Source organism: Ranitomeya imitator, chromosome 10 (assembly GCF_032444005.1).
Source record: "Ranitomeya imitator isolate aRanImi1 chromosome 10, aRanImi1.pri, whole genome shotgun sequence".
Lineage (NCBI taxonomy): Eukaryota > Metazoa > Chordata > Amphibia > Anura > Dendrobatidae > Ranitomeya > Ranitomeya imitator.
In genome coordinates this window covers 58,478,076-58,502,391 of record NC_091291.1, presented here as the reverse complement: position 1 = coordinate 58,502,391, position 24,316 = coordinate 58,478,076, and the positions used below count along the sequence as shown (strand labels likewise).

The 24,316-nt window shown below is 42.4% G+C and overlaps 1 protein-coding gene across 2 annotated transcripts in view; it reads left to right on the top strand.

Moving 5' to 3' along the window:
• LOC138652289 (netrin-1-like) overlaps positions 1-24,316 on the top strand; it is a 297,725-nt gene that overhangs the window by 76,355 nt on the left and 197,054 nt on the right. The window contains exon 2 of one of the 2 annotated variants that reach the window (XM_069743072.1): positions 14,928-15,023. The exons of the other annotated variant lie outside the window; for it this stretch is intronic. The gene's annotated coding sequence lies outside the window, so the exon portion shown is untranslated. The remainder of the gene's footprint in view (positions 1-14,927; positions 15,024-24,316) is intronic. 2 annotated transcript variants of the gene reach the window in all.

The window sequence follows — 24,316 nt, the reverse complement described above, 5'->3', positions numbered from 1 at the left end:
GCTGGCCCTCTACTGTTCAGCAATATGGTAGCCACAGCTGTCTTTCATTTTGTTTAATTTACAAGGAGTGATTTACCAAAACTCTCCGAAATGCAGATTTTTGTAAAATTTGAGTAGAGTTTAATTCCAATTAAATTAATTTGCTTTTATAAACTAAACCTACCAATTGAAGTAAATAGTGTATTCTAATGAGAATTATCCAATGGGGTCAATGGCTCCATAATGTTTCTAATCTTAGTCTTCCTCTATTTATAAAATCACACACATGCAGTAGACTACTATTGTTATCAACTGTCCCTTTAATTTAAAGCTAATAATATTTTAAAAATGAAAAAACATAGATTACGTAAAAATGAAACCAATCTTTCATCATTTTATCAGGAGATAACTGATCTGAGTCGGCATTTTACGCTTGTATGTTTTATTTAGCTATAACCAAAGCCCATATTTATTTAGCTAGTACCAACTCCTCATCTATTATGATCTATTATGATGTTCCTTGAAAAAATTTTCTTTAAAAGTGGTCACCAGGTTTTTGCTGCTACATCTGAGAGTAGCATAAAGTAAGGACAGAAACCCTTATTTTAGAAGTGTTACACTTGCTGGTTTCTTGCTGTAGTTTTGATAATTCTTTGTTATTTGCAGCTCTGCTAATCCTATCAGTGAGCTCTGGACATCCCTACCCTTACCACCTGATTGGTACCTTTTCGACTGTGCATCATGTAGGTAGAAGGCTGTAAATGAATGGTACAACCAGGGTTAGACAAAGCTCATCATTGAGAAGGCAAGCATATACTACAGTGATATCATCGAAACTGCAGCAAGGAGCACTGTAAGTTACACAGTGCAGCTTCTCCATCCCTATTTTATGCTTCCTTTGGATTGTGGAGCACAAGTTCCTCTAAACAAAAACTTTTCTTTTCCCTATACTAAAGGTTGCTTTCAGTTAAAATGTTTAATTTTGACCAAACAGATTTCAATCAAATCAGTTGACCAACACACACAAATTAGCTTACTGTAAATCGATATTGATCTGATTGGATAAAAAAAATTATATATCTGTATTGCTGCTTCCAGTGAGTTGCACTAGAGTGCTAGACCTCTTCCTCTCTGAAAAGACAATTTGAATTTCCAATTTCCCTGAGGAGCATGCATGGCTTATAAGTCTCCTCACTCTAACATACCAGGTTTGGCTTGACACTGTCCACAAGGACAAATGTTACCCCTTAAACCCAAGTCCAGTTGAGATACTCAAATCCTATACAGCACTATTTCACATAAATTAACTTTAAAAAAAAATGAATACAGTCTGTTAGGTTAGCCTGAGGCCTGCCTGGTGTTTGGGTTTGAAAAATTGTAGATTTGCATGCATACTGATCACATATTATTTCACTACTAATAAAGACATTTGTTTTGAGCCTTTTAAATAGTGCAGTAGTCCATTAAATGGGCAAGGCAAGGAGCAAGGGATGGGGAAGTGGACGTGATGCTGATGGTGCATCCAGAGGACGAGGCCGTGGGCAAGGTGAAAGTGGGCAATAACAAAGACCCACATCTTCTCGCTCGACCTTCCTGTCCCAGTTTCTAGGGGAATGCGGCATACCACTATTGAAGCCAGAGCAGTGTGAAATGGTTGTTGGTTGGATAGCGGATAATGCTTCCAGTCACTTAGTCACCACCACCACCTTGTCTTCCACACAGTCAAGTCTGAGCAGCCATGAGTGTGACCAGGATATTCCTCACCCTGATCCTCCTTCCTCCCACCATGTCGAGTGCCCTGAGACAACTGATCCCACACTTATACACTCTGAAGAACTGTTCAGTTTTCCATTTCAAGATTCAGAAATCTCTGCCAGTCAACTTGAAGTGGAGAAAGATGAGATCGCATGTAGAGCTGCCCAAAGCTTTGACCAGCCCCTGTCACAGGAAGGCGATGGTGGGAAAGTGTCACAAGAGGTGGACGATGATGAGACACAATTGCCAGAAAGTCAGGAGGACGAGCAGGGTGCGGATGTGGTAGACGACGTGGTGGATGACATTGTGACTAACCCAACCTGGCAGGAGGACGTGCAAAGCAAGGACAGCAGCACAAATGGGTAAGGAGGCATATCCCCCAACAGGCAGGAAGAAGCAGAGTGGTGGCCACAGACAGAAGGTGTGCATCCATTCCCCGTAACACCAACATGAGTGAAGTTGCCATAACACCTGTGAGATCTTCCTGAGCCTGGCTAATTTTTAAGGACTCTTCCGGTAACCCCAAACAGGCCATTTGCAGCACCTCCCATGCCCGCATCAGCAGGGGTAGCAAAACAACCAGCCTGTCCACCATCAGCATGATCAGGCACATGCAAGCTAAGCACCCGACTTTGTGGGCCGAACCCCAGGCTCCAGGACCACTGCCTGCGGGTCACAACACTGCTTCTGCCACTCTTTTGCATAGAAGCCAATCCCCAGTACACCGTGCATGTGAAGATGCCTCTAGCACTGCACCTGTTGTAGCCCACAGTCAAGCAGCACCATCAGCAAGTGTGTCCACATACTTGTCCCAGCACAGCGTTCAGTTATCTATAACCCAGTCTTTGAAAAGCAAGCAGAAATACCCAGCCAACGCCCTACAGGCCACAGTCCTCAATTCTAATATTTCTCTTCTGCTTGCGTTAGAAATTCTGCCTTTTAGGCTTGTTGAGATGGAATTTTTCCGCAACCTAATGGCGGCGGCTGTCCCAAGGTACTCTGTCCCCAGTCGCCACTATTTCTCCCGGTGTGCCATACCTGCATTGCACCAGTATGTGTCCCACAACATTACCGATGCCCTCAACAATGCTGTTACCGGGAAAGTCCACCTAACCACGGACACGTGGACAAGTGCTTGTGGGCAGGGATGGTACATCTCAATGATGGCACATTGGGTTAACATAGTGGAAGCCGGGACCCAGTCGGACCTTGGGATGGAACACATCCTCCCCAAGCCGAGGATTGCTGGCCCTAGGTCAATCAAGGTTGCCCCACAGTCTACAGCTCCTGCACCTCCTCCTCCTCTTCATCCTCCATGTCTGAAATCAACACAACAGTCAGAAGCTGGTAGCACTGCCACACTGCCTCAGCCAAGCGGCAAAAGGCTGTGCTGAAGCTAATCTGCATAGGTGACAAACCGCACAATGCAGAAGAGTTGTGAACAGCACTGAAAGAGCAGTCAGATGTTTAGATGACACCGCTGAACCTACAGCCAGGCATGGTCATGTGTGACAATGGCTGTAACCTGGTGGTGGCTCTGAGGCAAGGTGAGCTCACACACATACCTTACTCAGCCCATGTGCTTAACCTCGTGGTTCAATGTTTTCTGAAAAGCTACCCGGAGCTGCCGGATCTGCTCGTGAAAGTACGCTGTCTGTCTGCCCATTTAGAAAGTCAGCTACAACTTCAGCAGCCCTTGCTGTGCTTCAGCAGCGGTTTCAGCTTCCAGCTCATCTACTGTTGTGTGATGTCACTCTTGAATACTTCAACATATACCATTCATTTGGAGATTATTTTCCCGTAACACATTAGACTTTATGAAAATGGTAAATTTTGGTCTATATGTTTTATTTTATTTATAAAAAATTTCAGAAATTTGACAAAAATGTAACAAAAAAAAAATACATTTAAACTTTGAATGATTATTCCTTTAAGGCCGGGGTCACACTAGACCGTAATACGGACGAGTGCAATGTTAATCTATGGGGCAGCTCCCATCATCCGATATTTTCTCGGCCATATTCAGGATCCGAGTGAAATCGCAGCATGCTGCGACTGTCAGCGTATCTCGGCCGAGAATCGCCAATGCAAGTCTATGGGTGCGATAAAAAATTGGATTACACATGGACCATGCGTGTGCATTGCGAGAAATACGGAAGACTTCTCCAGGTGACAGAAAATTGAATCATCCATTATCAGGAAGCTTCGGCATGCTTATTTCTGGGCCACACTGGATTGAAAAGTAGGAAGCACGCCTCCACGGAGGTACTGTGTTTGGATGACACCGCTGATCCTACAGCCAGGCATGGTCGTGTGTGACAATGGCCGTTACTTGGTGGTGGCTCTGAGGCAAGGTGAGCTCACACACATACCTTACTTGGCCCATGTGCTTAACCTCGTGGTTCAATGTTTTCTGAAAAGCTACCCGGAGCTGCCAGATCTGCTCGCGAAAGTACGCCGTCTGTCTGCCCATTTAGAAAGTCAGCTACAGCTTGAGCAGCCCTTGCTGTGCTTCAGCAGCGGTTTCAGCTTCCAGCTCATCTACTGTTGTGTGATGTCACTCTGGACTACTTCAACATATACCATTGATTTGGAGATTATTTTCCCGTAACACATTAGACTTTATGAAAATGGTAAATTTTGGTCTATATGTTTTATTTTATTTATAAAAAATTTCAGAAATTTGACAAAAATGTAACAAAAAAAATACATTTAAACTTTGAATGATTATACCTTTAAGGCCGGGGTCACACTAGACCGTAATACGGACGAGTGCAATGTTAATCTATGGGGCAGCTCCCATCATCCGATATTTTCTCGGCCGTATTCAGGATCTGAGTGAAATCGCAGCATGCTGCGATTGTCAGCGTATCTCGGCCGAGAATTGCCAATGCAAGTCTATGGGTGCGATAAAAAATTGGATTACACACGGACCATGCGTGTGCATTGCGAGAAATACGGAAGACTTCTCCAGGTGACAGGAAATTGAATCATCCATTATCAGGAAGCTTTGGCATGCTAAATTTCTGAGCCACGCTGGATTGAAAATCAGGAAGCACGCCTCCACGGAGGTACTGTGTAGCAGCATGGCCAGGCATATAAATGTTGAGATGCTATTGCTCTGGTCCATGATAGACCAGAATTATGGGACCAACACGACGCACATTATGCGGACCGTGCACGTAAAGACGCAGCATGGGGGGCAATCTGTCGCCACATGTTCCCCGATTTTGATGAGCGACCTCATGAGGTTCAGCAAGAAATTTGTAAGTACCATCCTTTACCAATATTGTGTTTAAAATTGGATTCCTGATAAAACTAACCATGAACACATCATACAGTTAGGGCCAGAAATATTTGGACAGTGACACAAGTTTTGTTATTTTAGCTGTTTACAAAAACATGTTCAGAAATAAAATTATATATGTAATATGGGCTGAAAGTGCACACTCCCAGCTGCAATATGATAGTTTCCACATCCAAATCGGAGAAAGGGTTTAGGAATCATAGCTCTGTAATGCATAGCGTCCTCTTTTTCAAGGGACCAAAAGTAATTGGACAATGGACTCTAAGGGCTGCAATTAACTCTGAAGGCGTCTCCCTCGTTAACCTGTAATCAATGAAGTAGTTAAAAGGTCAGGGGTGGATTCCAGGTGTGTGGTTTTGCATTTGGAAGCTGTTGCTGTGAGCAGACAACATGCGGTCAAAGGAACTCTCAATTGAGGTGAAGCAGAACATCCTGAGGCTGAAAAAAAAGAAAAAATCAATCAGAGAGATAGCAGACATGCTTGGAGTAGCAAAATCAACAGTTGGGTACATTCTGAGAAAAAAGGAATTGACTGGTGAGCTTGGGAACTCAAAAAGGCCTGGGCGTCCACGGATGACAACAGTGGTGGATGATCGCCGCATACTTAATTTGGTGAAGAAGAACCCGTTCACAACATCAACTGAAGTCCAGAACACTCTCAGTGAAGTAGGTGTATCTGTCTCTAAGTCAACAGTAAAGAGAAGACTCCATGACAGTAAATACAAAGGGTTCACATCTAGATGCAAACCATTCATCAATACCAAAAATAGACAGGCCAGAGTTAAATTTGCAGAAAAACACCTCAAGAAGCCAGCTAAGTTCTGGAAAAGTATTCTATGGACAGATGAGACAAAGATCAACCTGTACCAGAATGATGGGAAGAAAAAAGTTTGGAGAAGAAAGGGAACGGCACATGATCCAAGGCACACCACATCCTCTGTAAAACATGGTGGAGGCAACGTGATGGCATGGGCATGCATGGCTTTCAATGGCACTGGGTCACTTGTGTTTATTGATGACATAAGAGCAGACAAGAGTAGCCGGATTAATTCTGAAGTGTACCGGGATATACTTTCAGCCCAGATTCAGCCAAATGCTGCAAAGTTGATTGGACGGCGCTTCATAGTACAGATGGACAATGACCCCAAGCATACAGCCAAAGCTACCCAGGAGTTCATGAGTGCCAAAAAGTGGAACATTCTGCAATGGCCAAGTCAATCTCCAGATCTAAACCCAATTGAGCGTGCATTTCACTTGCTCAAATCCAGACTTAAGACGGAAAGACCCACAAACAAGCAAGACCTGAAGGCTGCGGCTGTAAAGGCCTGGCAAAGCATTAAGAAGGAGGAAACCCAGCGTTTGGTGATGTCCATGGGTTCCAGACTTAAGGCAGTGATTGCCTCCAAAGGATTTGCAACAAAATATTGAAAATAAAAATATTTTGTTTGGGTTATGTTTATTTGTCCAATTACTTTTGACCTCCTAAAATGTGGAGTGTTTGTAAAGAAATGTGTACAATTCCTACATTTTCTATCAGATATTTTTGTTCAACCCTTCAAATTAAACGTTACAATCTGCACTTGAATTCTGTTGTAGAGGTTTCATTTCAAATCCAATGTGGTGGCATGCAAAGCCCAACTCGCGAAAATTGTGTCACTGTCCAAATATTTCTGGCCCTAACTGTATGTGGTGTGTTTATTAGTGATGTAAATGTTAAAAGCTCTTGGTTGCGGATGCAAAATCATCAACATGACACACAAATATGGTTGAAATGTACCAGCAATAGTCCTTTAATATAGGACAAAGGGACTTTTATGACCCCCAGGCTCCAGGGCCCGTGTGTGATTGCAAACCCTGTACCTGTTGGAGTTATGTGTTTGATAGTTAAAACAATTTGTGTGTTTCTTTGCAATGAATTATGTCAATAGACGCTGACGGAGTTGCCGGGACCAATACAGGCGTGAACGTCAACTTTCTGGGCGGAGTGGTGATGCAGCACTCAAAAAAAGAAAATATCTTTATTATGATCGTCTTAATTTTCTTGCACCGGTGATGGAGCTCAGACCGTAAGTGCATGCATGTCACAAAATTTTTAACACATGTTATAACGTGAATATGTTTTTAATTTTTTTTTTATATTTTTTTAAATCCAGAACAGAGTCAAATCTGATAGAAAGGGAGACTGCATCTGACTCCGAGGTGGTGATTGAACCCGTTGGTGAAGGTGCCGAAATGGCTGGACCATCTGGCCAACCAACAAGCAGCAACCAACCACCACCACACAACCAGCAGCAGCATCTTCTGCCACACAGGAGGCCAATCCAGAGGTGGAGGACGGCGCCCAGAGCAGCAGTCCAACCTTGTCTCTGGATACATTACCACAGCCTACTACAAGACCAAACCATGGTCGGCGCAGAAGGGTGGCTTCTACCACTGCCACCAGGAGGCAAGTGGATACAGGGGTGTTGGACTATTTGGCCAGGGCTGCCCATGACGATGGGGAGGAAGCGTACTTTCACAGTCTTGCCCGCTACTTACATCCCATTCCGCACTCGCTCAGGCTGCGGACCAGAGGTTGTCTACAAATAGTGATAGATGCGGCAACAACCCAAACAACCATACTCCTGTGTTTAACTACCTCAAAAGTTAGCAAATGTCATCTACAAACCTTCTGGTGGTGCAAGACCTTCCACCAGAACAAACACAACCAGTTGCAGCACCACCCCCACCACGTATAGCTCCACAACAACAGCCTGCCCAAAGCAACCAACAAACACAACTTAGGCCAATTTATGATTATCCAGCAACTGCCCAATTGGACCACTTGAACAGACACACGTTTGGAGGCTGGTCCCAACATGTGTCTGCTCGATATGGCCTATTGGGGGCTATGACCAAATGGGACAATCCAGTACACAGGACTTAATGCACTTCTACCCTCAACATCAATTTTTAACTCAGACACAGGATAGATCCTTGCAACACCACCCTCCATATATATCTGGAATACCACAGGTTGACAGTCAGGTTGGTCATCCACCGAGGCCAAGTTCCGCACATGCTGGACACCCGCCATCACCATCACCACCACCAACCTACCAGAACCTGTAATTTCTCAAAACCAGTTTTTGGTCTGTCATTTACTCTGTTTTTGGTGTTAAGTTATTTGCACCCATGGCATGTTATGCTTTCTTGCTTGCTCAGGTTAATATGCCTACAATTACATATGATGTGAATATGTTTTTGGCTATTAAATATATGCTTTGAGCAGTAAAAATGTTTTTACAAATATGAGTGTTATGTATTGTTATGACTACATACATGATGTGACAACTTAACAAAATAAGTATTTTGTAAGGACAAACATAATACACAATTCTAACAGGAACATTATGCTATTTATTAAGTTAAAATATAACTAAAGATTAAAGCAAAACAGCATTGTCTTGCCAGATAGTCGATCACTCTGGTGACACAAAATAATTTGTTAACACATCACGAACTTTTAGGCCTGAGGGCTGACGATGTGAAGGAAGAACACATGTAGTAGACAAGACAGTATTTGCATAATCAACTTCATCATCAGCAGATGATGGGCAATCATGGTATCTTGTAAAGTTGTGAAGAACAACACATGCTTTGATCACGCCATTGACATTGCCTTCACTCAGTTGAATTGCGGACTGAAGTACCTGCCATTTTGCAGTGAGAATGCCAAACGAACACTCTACCAGACGGCGGGCACGGGAAAGACGCAAATTAAAAATTTGCTGCCAGTAGTCCAGGCCTCTCCGTGGATAGGGCCTCATGATGTTCCTTGATAATTGAAACGCCTCATCTGCTACCATCATGTAAGGCACCACATCCAAATTAACCCCTGGTATGTGACTTGGGGGTTGGAGATCCAAATCATTGTTGCGCAGCTGCCGACCCATAATAGAAGAACTGAAGACTCTAGAGTCTCCAGTTCTCCCATAGGCCCCAATATCTACAATTATAAACCTGTAGTTGCTGTCGACTAGGGCCACCAGCACTACAGAGAAAAACTGTTTATAATTATAGAATTGGGTCCCTGATCCCGGCGGCTTACGCACACGGATGTGCTTTCCGTCCAGAGCCCCAATACAGTGTCCTGAAATCCTTGTGCAATACGTAGCCAGTCTGCCATTTTAGGCTCAGGCATCACCTTTTGATGGAGTCTTCTCCGGATTTCCGAGCATGTATCCCGCACAATTCCAGAAATTGTGGATTTGCCCAGTAAAAACTCTAAATGCAGTGCCGCATATGAAAGGCCAGTGGCAAGGAATCTAAAAGAAAACAGAGTATGTTTAAAAAAAAACACAAAATGAACCCATTACAGTGTTATATGGTCAAAAACTAGGATTAGATAACTAAGAAGCCATGTTTAATCAAACATTAAGGACATGCGATGGCTTTGATGTTCTATAAATTAAAATATTATAAAAGCACAAATGATGTTAAAGTTACATAGCAATTTAATGATCTAATTATAAAAAGGGGTAAGACCATGAAAGTAAAAGCATTATTTGTAGAAAGAGGATTTATACATACCGTAACGTAATGATAAGGCGCTCCTCGGCAGAAATAGATTTGCACATCCTGGTGTCCTTCTTGGTGATCCCTGGTCGCAAAATCTCCAACAAAATATCAAACGTTTGTATCCTCATCCGACAATAGTTGAAGAACTTGTCTGGATTTGTCCTCAGAGCAGCATCCAGATGGGTGAAATGGCCTTTATTGATCTGTTGCTTCAAAGGTGGATGTACCCACATCCGTCTCCGCCTCCTCGGATCTACAATAATTGGGTATGGCTCTCCAAAATGTTGGGAAAGTACCCAGTTGTAAAGCACACGCTCTGTGGTGTTAAAAGTCAGTAGATCAGACATGTTGCTCAGCAAGAAGAAATCCACCAACACAAGCAGGGACTCTACTGCATAGATTGGTGGCTGCCACCTGTTTTAGGGCCATTAAATAATGTTCTTGATGATGATTTAATTTTTTTTCAGGTGAAAAAACCCTTATATGTCCATTTTGCAAGCCTGCGAGAAAATCTCGCCATACGGATGCCATACGGATGTCACGCGGATGTCAAACGGATCATTTGATGCGAGAAAATCGCATCCTCGCACTGCACACGGATCACTGTTTTGTTAACATTTGTGCGATTCTCGTCCGTGAAAAACGGACCGTTTTTTATACGTTGTGTGTGTCCCCAGCCTAATCCAGATAGTCATACCACACAAAAACATTAATAAATAACATTTCCCTCATGCCTGTTTTATATCAGCACTATTTTTAAAATGTTATTTTATTTTGTTAGCATTTTAGGAGGTTTAAAAATGTAGAAACAATTTTTCATTTTTCCAAGGAAATTTACTAAATTATTTTTTTAGGGACCTATCCAGGTTTGAAGTGACTTTGGGGATCCTATATATTGGAAACTCCCCAAGAGTGATACCATTTTAAAAACAGCACCACCTGACATATTGAAAACTGCTGTCAGGTAGTATCACCCTTCAGGTGATTTTCAGGAATTAATGCAACATGACATGACAGGATTGAAACAGTGTATTTTACCACCTAAGTGTCGCTAACTTATTTACAGGTCATTATAGCCTGCAGACTTTTAAGGCCATTATTAGGCAGTGAATTGAAGTGGCAAACATCAGGACCACACAATCATGATCTCAAGGTGCCGATGTAGTTAACCCTGCTGTTCTGTTCGGTCTGGGGAGACCTATTTTGAACTTTGGTATTTTTTGGGGTGTTCAAGATGCGGTTCTGAAACTTGTGGTTGATTGACTTAAATGAGGATGGGTCGGTCGGCCACGGGTTTCAGAGCCGCATCTTGAATATTTTAAAGAATATTGAAGTTCAAAGTCGGTCATTTTTGACCAACAGAACAGCAGGGTTAAATAGGAAGCCCCCACAATCTGTTAACCATTAATTTGATGTAGTCACTATTGACAGCAGCATCGAAGGGGTTAAACAGGTATGGTCGGTACCAACACTGATCGTCGCTGATGCAGCAAGTTGTCAGCTATAGTGTACAGCTGATAACGGCTAGATTGTCACCTATGTGGGGATGCTATTCTCTCATATCTCAGGTACTGAGACTTATTGGTGGTCATTAAGGGGTTAGAGTCAGGTCCCTTACTGCATGACGTTAGGAACACAAGAATTTTTTGGTTGCCTCTGGATCAGGCCTCACATTAGATGCTACAAACTATGTTAAAGTCAGGTCCCTTACTGTTTGACGTTTAGCAACAAAAACATTTTTTGGTTATGTGCGTGAGATCTGCAGACAGCCTAATTTCAACCCAACAAAACGACAAAGTGTGATACGGTGGGCTGTCTTACTTTTTGCAACTAAGAATTATATATATTTTTTTAATGTACCTTAGGTCTGCAGACAGCTTCAGATCACCACAGCACTAAATGACAAGGTGGGATACAGCAGGTTTTTTACATTTAGCTATTGAAAAAATATTATTTAGATTGCTATGCTCATGCATAGAGCATAGTAGAAGCAGCGCACAAGACACTTGTAGGAAATGTGCCCTGCTGGCTTTGTCTGTGGACCTCAGTAATTACAAAAATAATGCAGGAAGGTAAATTTAACAGCCACACTGGACACTAGCTAGCTACACTTTCTGACTGATATACAACCGCCTTCCAGACCAGCCTCTGATGACAGCGCGAAGAAGTAGTAACATTAAAGATATTCTAAGATATTCTAGTGCACAGTCACTACATTGCCAAAACTCCAGATCCCTTTAAAGCGAGAAGACAAAAAAATGGATTCTTCCCATGTTGCGAGTGCCTGGCATGTAAGAACTTAGTCAGGGCCGCATCCTTCATGTCGTCGGATGGTAAGAATGAATTTCAAATCAGGAATACATTACCTGTAATACAACCTATGTGGTCTACTATGCAGTTTGCTCTTGCAATTTAATTTATATTGGCTTAACATCTCGGGAATTACGAGTCCGTACACGCGAATACATAAGAGATATTGTGGCGGCCCGTGACGTGGAGGATGTGGAAAGCTTAAAACCTATTCCAAAACATTTCCAATTACACCACAAGTGTAATCGTAAAGATTTATGGATATACGATTGATATTGATAAAATTTGTGCTGGCATCAGAGAAAATGCCGGTGGATTATTAAATTGAATACCATGGCCCCGGCAGGCCTGGATGAGCAGCTGAGCTTTAGGTCCTTTTTATAAGTTGTCTTTGATTTTAATTTTTCATGCGTTGTTTTGTGTGTATTAATATGTTTTTTTTGTTTCTTTTTGGTATTTGGTTATTTTTTAGCCTGTTGTTATCATACATGTGATGACACATTTACTTGTTTGGAAAGGATCCAATTGATCTTGTATTTTGGTGAAGGATCTCCCCTATATTATTCTTGATGGAAAACTTCTGATGTGATTAACCATGGAACAGGAGGCCCCTTGTTTTCTACATCTATAGTGGTTCCTGGACTCTGTTCTCTTTTTTATTTTTTAAGTAATATAAAATAATGTTATAAAATGTCTTATATATGATACACATCATCCTAGTATTATTATTAGATTTTTATATAAGTATGTATTAAGTATCGTATATTTTTCTTGGTGACCTATTTACTCTTGTGCCTTTTTTTGTATGAGATTAATGGCTTACTGTATGTAATTTTGTAATTCACTCTTCTTATCTATATCACATGGATGGTGGTTCACTTTATAGTAAATCATTTTTGTTATACATTAGTCCACAGTTACATTGTCTGCACTTTACGGATATTGGTATGTTACCATAGGGGCTGATCTGAGTTTTAATGCTGACTCCTTGTAAGGAGAGAAATAGTTAACATGGTTCTCTAAGGATTTCTGACGTCATATGTTTACCTTCTATTGGGTCACATGTGTGCAAGTGTTCTGTGGTCTGCATTCCGATGCATTGTTGACGACGTCAGGAAGTGACAGGTGCAGTCCAGTGACCTCATCACGACGAGACTGTTAACCAGAGCATCATGGTGGCTCGTGGAAGCGATGCAACTAGCAGCGTGGCTGACGGGACACATGTGCTGTAATCCGTGACTCATTCTGGATAACAGAGTGATATATAAGAACATGGGATAGACACACTGCAGCACTGCTCCTTGACAAAGCCAACGCGAAATGCGTGATGGGGCTGCACGGTGTGGATCCTATTATACCACAAAAATGGGTAAGGAACGCAGGGTTTGGGGGCCTCTATATTTATGGGTAACCTGAATGCAGGCTAATAAGACTTCTTTATTAACCGCAGTTACTACCCTATCCTGGTATTTTCTCCCATTGATTACAAAGCATTAAGCACTTTATATAATTGCCTAAGGGTTTTTCCGTCTGTCTGTCTTTCTGTCTGTCTGTCTGTCCTGGAAATCCCACGTCTCTGATTGGTCGAGGCCGCCAGGCCTCGACCAATCAGCGACGGGCACAGTATCGACTTAGAAATCCCGCGTCTCTGATTGGTCGAGGCCGCGAGGCCGCGACCAATCAGCCACGGGCACAGCGACGATGATGTCATAAAGGATGTAGAAATCCCACGTTTCTGATTCAGCGACGGGCACAGTATCGACATAGATGTCATAATGGTTGCCTTGACCAATCAGCGACCACCAGGCCTCGACCGCCAGGCCTCGACCAATCAGCGACGGGCACAGCATGGCGACGATGATGTCATAAAGGTTGCCTCGACCAATCAGCGACGGGCACAGTCTGCCGCGAATTCGCCTCGACCAATCAGCGACGGGCACAGTATCGACGTAGATGTCATAATGGTTGCCATGGCGATGATGATGTCATAAAGGTTGCCTCGACCAATCAGCGACGGGCACAGTCTGCCGCGAATTCTGGAATCATCATTGTCCATATACTACGGGGACATGCATATTCTAGAATACCCGATGCGTTAGAATCGGGCCACAATCTAGTCTTATATAATTGTGGTATTTCTGGATTCGCCACACTGTTTTGGTCTACTTTGTTTCTTCTTGCTGAACATGTAATGATTTTTTGATAATAAATTTTATTTATTATTCATGTGTAACAAAATATGTCATAAACTTATATATTTTTAATTACACATTGGGTGTAAGGATTCAACTTTTGGAGTGTCCTCATTTCTTTGGTTTGGTCTCTCGGCTGTTTTAGCTCTCCCACCTGCTGATGAGGATGTGTGAGATATTATTATACATGTTTTCTGCTTTGGTCTGTATTTATTATGATATACAACTGCCTAGCTAACTAGCTAAAACCTTGCTGCTAACAGTGCCAGCATCAGAAATAGCCTATCTGCACTGTTACAGTGTCAAAATGGCTCTAAAACAAGATATCTGCTCTTTCTAGTGAGAGGGACATGTGATTTCAGCAGTCAATGACACAAGCCTTTGTGTCACGACATTGTGGGTGTTTCCTGCGCCCTGATTGGCTAACTGCAATGTGCACATATAAAGTTAGGAGAAAAAAAAAGAATAGTTTACAAGAACCAAGCACCTCTGAGCTCTGCAAACACCCCTCATCAAACACATGCCAAACGCGAGTCATGATACACCACCATTATTGTTGCAAAAGTGCTTAAAATACTTTTGTGGCAGCTCAAATATTTTCCTGCACTTTTTACTGAATGTTACCGATTTTATGTTTAGCGATCGTTTTCCGAACAATTTCACTCATCACTACTCATGACTCATGAGCCACTGGGTAAATTTAAAAAAAAAATGCTGGGATCTTAATAAATAGTAAAAAAAAAAAAATGTTGGTTTCATTGAAGAAGTACTGTAACATAAATTGTAGATGTGAAACTCATACACAGTTCTTATTTTTTTCACAGTTGAAAGATTTTAAAAGGTGTGTACATAAAATGTGAAGAGAGTTTACAGAAGATGACACATTTTGGATAGAATTCTGTCAGACAAAACTTCCATAGGTAGGTTCTTTCTTTTGTCAATCAGGTTGCAAAGGGTAAATAAATAGAGATGAGGGAACCCAAATTTAAAAGTTTGCAGTTCGTACTAGACAGTTAATGTCCCGTGTTAAATGCCGTACACAGCTTTTCGCAGAAGTCAGTTGCAAAGTTCGAAGCTCCAGGGAAAGTCTGTTGCAGAGAGAGAGAATTTTTTTCCTGATCCAAAGTCTGGGTCTCAATTGTTTTCAATGGGTTTCAGGTTTTGGATCAAGTTCGGGTTAAGTTATGGTACACAAACCGAACTTTGGACTAAAGTTCGGGACAGGTAACGGAACACGATCTTCCACGGGTCTGCTCATCCTTAGTAATTATAATATTTTAACCTTTGGAAAATGATTCTTCTTACAATTTGTTTTAATGCATATACAACCAACATTTTATCTCTGTTACTTTTGATGATGGATTTTCTGAAAACAACATATTAGTGTGATCATATCTTGAAGTAAAAAGTAAGAAAAGTTGACACTGCTTTAATGTAGGACTAATTTTCAAATATCATATTTAACATACATGGATTTTTTTCTAATAATGTTTCCCTGTACTGTATTTTTTTCCATTTTGATTTGCATAATCTTTCATAACTAGCTGATCACATTTGTTCAACTACTGGAACCGCGGATGACTTGTAATCTATAGAGGAATAACAAGCAATTGGCTAATTTCCCTTCAGTACCACAACAGGAAAAATGAAGGTATGCATGGTAGTGATTGAAAGGTTTCAATGGGCTGCCATGTAATAAACAGACAAGCTTGATTCACCCAAAAAATAGCTTTCTGCTATAGCTAATTGATGGATGTGCTAAATGTACAACTTTTCAAAATTAACTAAAAAATATTTGATAAGGTGTCTATCTGTAAGTGGCTTATTTGAACCAGAGGTCCAATATTAGGCTCAAATGAATCATCACAACACTGAGATTTTTGTTACTTCTGTAATCTTAACATACAGTTATGGAGTAAGACTATGTTCACATTTGTATTTTGACATTCAGTTTTTCTGTTCTGTTTTGAAGTGCAATTTATGCCCACAATAGATCAGTAACATTAAATTTGTATTTTGCATGTAACCCTTTTCTAGTGATAATAACTGATGAAAACTGAAGCAGAGAGACCCAATTGTTATTACGGGCCCATCTCGTTCAGGATTTAGAATGGAAAAAAGTTCTGCATTATTCACTTTTTCTTGCATTTTAAATCTAGAAAAGTAATCAGGTGAATATTACATACTTACCTGCTCCCGGCGTCCCGCTCCCTCTGCCTGTCACACGGTCTTCGGTGCCGCAGCCTCTTCCTCTATCAGCGGTCACCGGCACCGCTGATTAGAGAAATGAATATGCGGCTCCACCCCTATGGAAGGTGGAGCCGCATATTCATTTCTCTAATCAGCGGTCCCACGTGACCGCTGAACAGGGGAAGAGCTGCAGCACCGAAGACCGTGGGACGGGCAGAGGGAGCATCAGGACCGCCGGGACTAGGTGAGTATGCCTCAGCGCCCTCTCCCCTCACCCGCCGACCCTGCCACCCACCGTGACTTGAGTATAAGCCAAGAGGGGCACTTTCAGCCCAAAATTTTGGACTGAAAATCTCAGCTTATACTCGAGTATATACGGTAAGTTAAAAGGTTTAAAGTGTATTGGAAATTTCTCATTTTTCTATGTTCATGTTTTGAAGTGACTGTGCACCCTATGTGACAAAATACTCAAAAGTAATTCCATTTTAAAAACTACACCCCTCAAAGTGCTTAAAACCACATTCAATACATTTATTAACCTTTATTAGGCTTCACTAGAATTAAAGCAATGTGGAAGAAACAAATAGGAAATTTTACTTTCTCCCTCCAAAATAGTGATTTGGGGTTTTTTTGTGGGTCAAGGAGCAATAGCGTTTTTCCCGAGCCTTTGTGCTACAAGTAACATGAAATCCCCTTTTATTTATATTGACAGATAATGGACTTGAGTGGGGACTTGCTTCTTTTCTGGATTGAGTTGAAGTTTTTTTGGGAACATTTTACATGACGTTCAGGATCACAATGATCTGGCGCTCTATGCTGAGCACATACAGGTGCTTCTCAAAAAATGAAAATATCATCAAAAAGTTAATTTATTTCAGTTATTAAATACAAAAAGTGAAACTCATTGTTAGGGCTGGAGGAACGCACCAAATAATTAGAAAGATGGCATAAGGTGCGTTCGCAGCCCAGGGTCCACCATGCAGAGATGATACCTGCTGCTAGGTAATGGCGGACAGTAAATGGCGGTATAATGAAAACACACATGGGTTAGCTACACCCGTTATGAAGGAAGCGAACCCTGTTGCATCACAGGGCCGCAATACCGCAGAGGAAACACAAGTACAGAGTCACAGAACTCTGCCCTAAGACGCGGGGTTAGAGTCCCTCTAGAGCTCTTGCGTTCGACACCGGAACTGCAGTGCTGGGGAAAATAAATACAAAATAGATGTAGCACACTGGGTGTATGCAACGCTCCTCTGGCGGACACCACTAACCACCCTAACTAGGGACAGGTAAGCGCACTGGTTGCGCATGTTGCTGCACTGGCTAATGCTGCCGATAGACGTTATACATTGTGCGGATGGTATAACTTCCCACAGGTGAAGTATGTCCCCAGGGCTTCCCAGTAGGGTGGATGGTGATGGTGTAAGGCGCAGTCAATAACGAGGACACAAGGTTGCAGTCTCTTCACCTCTTTACTGAAGGCTTCAGGATCCTCAATCCAGAGTACGTTCAACCAGGCTATCAGAGACCGGCCGGTCAGATGGGCACATCCAGAGTTTCCCTCGCAGATGGAAATCGTTGCCTACCAATAGCGCCTGTATGTTGTAGTCCTACCCTGCTGAGCATTCGGAATAGTCCTCACAACTGCTGTTCTCGTTCGTTCGTTCTCTACAGCTCTCTCTCTCTCTCTCGTTCTTTTGTTCCAGATGTTGCTAGTTTCTAATGTCCCCCAGATATGTTATGGCTAGGATGCCACCCGTTTGACGGGAAGGCTTGGAGGTCTTCCGGGACCCTAGAGACGCCCCTCTCCCAATGTTGCCCCCTATGTCTTCGTAGGTGTAAAAGGTAGACAGCCAATCTATAATCAACTGTCCAGCAGAATTTGAAGTAAGGCCTGAAGTCAGTTACTCCTACGGTGATCTGGCCACCGACTACGCGCCTCAGTAAGATGTTGCCTTCCTCTCTCGGCACGACTCTTACTGGCTCTCCTTTGTGCTGATCTCGTTTCCACGTTTCCACAATATCCTTCCCTTCGTGTCTCTTTCTTAGGATACCGCCGCAAGATAGTGCAGGCACGGTTCCGTTACATTCTGTTCTGTTTGCTAGGCACCTGCCAGGTTCCCACGCCTGACAGGGACCCCCCTGTGCCTTCTCCCTGCAACACCCCCTGCCACGGGATGTTGCCTGGTTCCAACCCAGTCAGCTTCTGACTAACTTCCTCCCCAGCCCCTAGTTTTACCAGTGTGAGGAGTGGCCCAATAAATAAAGCCTTTTTCTCCCCCTAGTGGCCGGAGTGTGAAGTGTAATGTGTTCTGGTGGTACCTGGTCAGGAGAACTCCTTAGTGCCATCAGACGTACCGCTGCTCCCCTTAGTGGCAGAGCGCTATACTGCAACGACCAGGTCTCTGGGGCGCTGTACATGCCCTTACCCGATGCTCCTACAGGTAAATTAACTCCTTCTTGCACGGTTCGTGAACCAATCTCTGCTTCACCCGCTTACTACCATTATCTGCATACTTTTTTAGTACTTCTCTCCGCATATCATGACTGCATCGTAAGTAACATACCCACCTATATGATTCCCCATGGTTTTTTGCCTTATCCTCTGGTAACCCCATTGCTTTCTACAGTCCCCTTCATAGATTTATTCTGGCCCGCTGACTTCCGGGCACATTCAGCATATGTATTCCATATACGGTATGTTCCCTTTATACCTCCGTCACGCTGCCACATACCCACTACTGGTCCTGCACTTTTCCCCCCTTCCCTATACCCATATTTGATTGTTGCGCAGATTTTGGCTTGTATTCTCTGTCAGATTTATCTCTACTATATATTATGTGTGATTACATTGTATTCGACCGATTTCTTCTCCTTTTTTGTATATACTTTTGTTGTTTTGGTTCTTGCGTTTATTTGCACCATTTGCATTTTGTAGTAACTGAGGAAGGTTGGAAGTGCATTGAACAGCAAGGTGGATTGCAGCTGAGGGGAAAAAGAAAAAAAAATCTTTAAATCTTCAGCTTAGCGAGTGTGAGCGAGCTGAGTGTGACCTGAACGTAAGTGTGAACGGCGGTAAGTGTGACTTGTGATTCAGTGACTTTGGATTCAGAGAGTTTCCAAGGGAGGAATTACTGAATTGCTGTCTGTATTTTATTAATACTTTGCATTTGTTTTTGTTTTTGTTTTTTTAATTAATGGTTCTGTCTGGTGCAATCCCCATTAGTAAATGTGTTCCACTATTGTTAATGCCGTCTAGTGCACATCTTGCCACATGTATGCAGTCCTTGATCAGCCCGTATTTTGAAGCCCAGATTCTAGATCTAAATGCGCAGCTGGCAACACTAAGATCCATTGACAACATGGAAAGGAGTCTTCTGCTCACTGAGCAGACGCTCAATGGGATAGATGAGGTGGGGGATGGTAGGATGGAGCTGCAGGACGCTGAAGTAGCAAGCTGGGTGACGGTTAGAAGGCCGGGTAGAGGGAAGAGTTCCAGGGAGGCTAGTCCTGATCTGGCACACCCCAATAAGTTTGCTAAGTTGGCAGATGAGGGGGGTGCCAGTACAGGGGTAGCACTGATGCAGCAAGGCATGTCTTCTGAAAGCCGGGGGAGTGACTGCTCCACTAAGGAGGGAAATAGGAGAGCAGGGCAGGCCAGACAGGTGCTGGTAGTGGGCGACTCAATTATTAGGGGAACAGATAAGGCAATCTGTCACAAAGACAGGGATCGTCGAACGGTGTGCTGCCTACCTGGCGCTCGAGTCTGACACATCACTGATCGGGTGGACAGATTACTGGGAGGGGCTGGTGAGGACCCAGCGGTCATGGTGCACATTGGCACAAATCACAAAGTTAGAGGTAGGTGGAAGGTCCTTAAAGATGATTTCAGGGAATTAAGCTGCAAGCTGAAAGCAAAAACCTTCAGCGTAGTATTTTCTGAAATACTGCCTGTACCACGTGCCACTCCAGAAAGGCAACGGGAGATTAGGGAGGTTAATAAGTGGCTCAAGAATTGGTTTAGGATGGAGGGGTTTGGGTTCCTGTAGAACTGGTCCGACTTCTCAGTTGGCTACAGGCTCTACGCCAGGGATGGGCTGCACCTCAATGGGGAGGGTGCAGCTGTGTTGGGGGAGAAAATGGATAGAAAGTTGGAGGAGTGTTTAAACTAGGGATTGGGAGGAGGGTATTCATCTTATAGTAGGGGAAGATAGTACAGATAGAGACCTGGACACAAATAAGGAATATGGGGGTGGCAGTGGCATGGGGGGTGGGGTTAGAACAGTTAATAGTTTAAGAAAGAATAGAGATAGAGAGAGGAACATCAAGTGCATGTATACTAATGCCAGAAGCCTTGCCAACAAAATGGACAAATTAGAATTAATGTTGTTGGAGCATAATTATGACATGGTGGGGATATCTAAAACGTGGCTGGATGAGAGCCATGACTAGGCTGTTAACTTGCAGGGCTATAGTCTGTTCAGAAATGTCCGTATGGATAGGCAAGGGGGAGGGGTGTGTCTATATGTAAAATAGTCCTTTAAACCTATCCAGCATGATAATATAGGTGAATTTAATGAAAATGTAGAGTCCCAGTGGGTGGAGATAAGGGGAGGGGGAAAAATAATAAATTACTGATAGGGGTTTGTTACAAATCTCCAAAAATAATGGAGAATGGCAATGGAGAATATCCTTGTAAAGGAAATAGATGAAGCTGCGACTCAAGGGGAAGTCATTATTATGGGGGACTTCAACTACCCTGAAATAGATTGGGGAACGGAAATCTGCAGTTCCAGCAAAGGTAATCGGTTTTTGACTAATATGAGAGACAATTACCTTTCACAATTGGTTCAGGACCCAACAAGAAGGGGGGCACTGCTAGACCTAATATTAACCAACAGGCCAGACCGCATAGCAAATATAAGGGTTGGGGGTCACTTGGGGAATAGGGATCACAAAAGAATAAGTTTTCATGTATCCTTTAATAAGATGTTATAGAGGGGTTACAAGGACACTAAACTTCAGGAGGGCAAATTTCCAATGGATGAGAGAGGATCTTGGTGCAATTAACTTGGACGATATCCTGAGACATAAAAATACACAAAGAAAATGGGAGACATTTATTAGCATCCTGGATAGGACCTGTGCACAGTATGTACTGTATGGGAATAAACATACTAGAAATAGGAGGAAACCAATATGGCTAAATAGAGCTGTAAGGGGCGCAATAAGTGACAAAAAGAAAGCACTTAGAGAATTAAAGGAAGTAGGTAGTGATGAGGCATTAAATAAATACAGAAAATTAAATAAATTCTGTAAAAAGCAAATCAAAGCAGCAAAGATTGAGACAGAGAGACTCATTGCCAGAGAGAGTAAAAATAATCCCAAAATATTCTTTAACTACGTAAATAGTAAGAAACTAAACAATGATAGTGTTGGCCCCCTTAAAAATAGTCTGGGTGAAATGATGGATGAGGATGAGGAAAAAGCCAATATGCTAAATTACTTTTTTTCATCAGCATTTACACAAGAAAATCCCATGGCAGACAAAATAACTAGTGATAAAAATTCCCCATTAAATGTCACCTGCTTAGCCCAGCAGGAAGTACGTCAGCGTCTAAAAATCACTAAAATTGACAAATCTCCGGGCCCGGATGGGATACACCCTCGAGTACTGCAGGAATTAAGTACAGTCATTGATAGACCATTATTTTTAATCTTTAAAGACTCCATAATAACAGGGTCTGTACCACAGGACTGGCGTATAGCAAATGTGGTGCCAATATTCAAAAAGGGGACAAAAACTGAACTCGGTAATTATAGGCCAGTAAGATTAACCTCTACTGTGGGTAAAATCCTGGAGGGCATTCTAAGGGATGCTATACTGGAGTATCTGAAGAGGAATAACCTCATGACCCAGTATCAGCACGGGTTTACTAGGGGCCGTTCATGTCAGACTAATCTGATCAGCTTCTATGAAGAGGTAAGTTCCGGACTGGACCAAGGGAACTCAGTGGATGTAGTGTATATGGACATTTCAAAAGCATTTGATACGGTGCCACACAAAAGGTTGATACATAAAATGAGAATAATGGGGATAGGGAAAATTATGTGTAAGTGGGTTAAGAGCTGGCTCAGGGATAGGAAACAAAGGGTGGTTATTAATGGAGCACACTCGGACTGGGTCGCGGTTAGCAGTGGGGTACCACAGGGGTCAGTATTGGGCCCTCTTCTTTTTAACATATTTATTAATGATCTTGTAGGCGGCATTCAGAGCAGAATTTCAATATTTGCAGATGACACTAAACTCTGCAGGGTAATCAATACAGAGGATGACAATTTTATATTACAGGATGATTTATGTAAACTAGAAGCTTGGGCTGATAAATGGCAAATGAGCTTTAATGGGGATAAATGTAAGGTCATGCACTTGGGTAGAAGTAATAAGATATATAACTATGCGCTTAATTCTAAAACTCTGGGCAAAACCGTCAATGTAAAAGAACTGGGTGTATGGGTGGATGACAAACTCATGTTCAGTGGCCAGTGTCGGGCAGCTGCTACAAAGGCAAATAAAATATTTGGATGCATTAAAAGAGGCATAGATGCACATGAGGAGAACATAATTTTACCTCTATACAAGTCACTAGTTCGACCACACTTAGAATACTGTGCACAGTTCTGGTCTCTGGTGTATAAGAAATACATAGCTGAACTAGAGCTGGTGCAGAGATGAGCGACCAAGGTTATTAGAGGACTGGGGGGTCTGCAATACCAAGATAGGTTATTACACTTGGAGCTATTTAGTTTGGAAAATTCAAAGACTAAGGGGTGATCTTATTTTAATTTATAAATATATGAGGGGACAGTACAAAGACCTTTCTGATGTTTTTTTTAATCACAGACCTGAGACAGGGAAAAGGGGAAATCCTCTACATCTGGAGGAAAGAAGGTTTAAGCATAATAACAGACGCGGGTTCTTTACTGTAAGAGCAGTGAGACTATGGAACTCTCTGCCGTATGATGTTGTAATGAGTGATTCGTTACTTAAATTTAAGAGGGGATTGGATACCTTTCTTGAAAAGTATAATTTTGCAGGGTGTATATACTAGATTCCTTGATAGGGCGTTGATCCAGGGAACTAGTCTGATTGCCATATGTCGAGTTGGGAAGGAATTTTTTTCCCCAAAGTGGAGCTTACTATTTGCCACATGGGTTTTTTTTGCCTTCTTCTGGATCAACATGTTATGGCATGTTAGGTTATACCATGGGTTGAACTAGATGGACTTAAAGTCTTCCTTCAACCTTAATAACTATGTTACTATGTTACTATGTTACTATGTTGATTTAGTTAATTAGAATACGTCTTGAAAAACTATTTTAAAGTCTGAAATGTTGGCCTACATAGTAACATAGTAACATAGTTAGTAAGGCGAAAAAAGACATTTGTCCATCCAGTTCAGCCTATATTCCATCATAATAAATCCCCAGATCTACGTCCTTCTACAGAACCTAATTAAATAACTGTATGATACAATATTGTTCTGCTCCAGGAAGACATCCAGGCCTCTCTTGAACCCCTCGACTGAGTTCGCCATCACCACCTCCTCAGGCAAGCAATTCCAGATTCTCACTGCCCTAACAGTAAAGAATCCTCTTCTATGTTGGTGGAAAAACCTTCTCTCCTCCAGACGCAAAGAATGCCCCCTTGTGCCCGTCACCTTCCTTGGTATAAACAGATCCTCAGCGAGATATTTGTATTGTCCCCTTATATACTTATACATGGTTATTAGATCGCCCCTCAGTCGTCTTTTTTCTAGACTAAATAATCCTAATTTCACTAATCTATCTGGGTATTGTAGTTCTCCCATCCCCATTATTAATTTTGTTGCCCTCCTTTGTACTCTCTCTAGTTCCATTATATCCTTCCTGAGCACCGGTGCCCAAAACTGGACACAGTACCCCATGTGCGGTCTAACTAGGGATTTGTACAGAGGCAGTATAATGCTCTCATCATGTG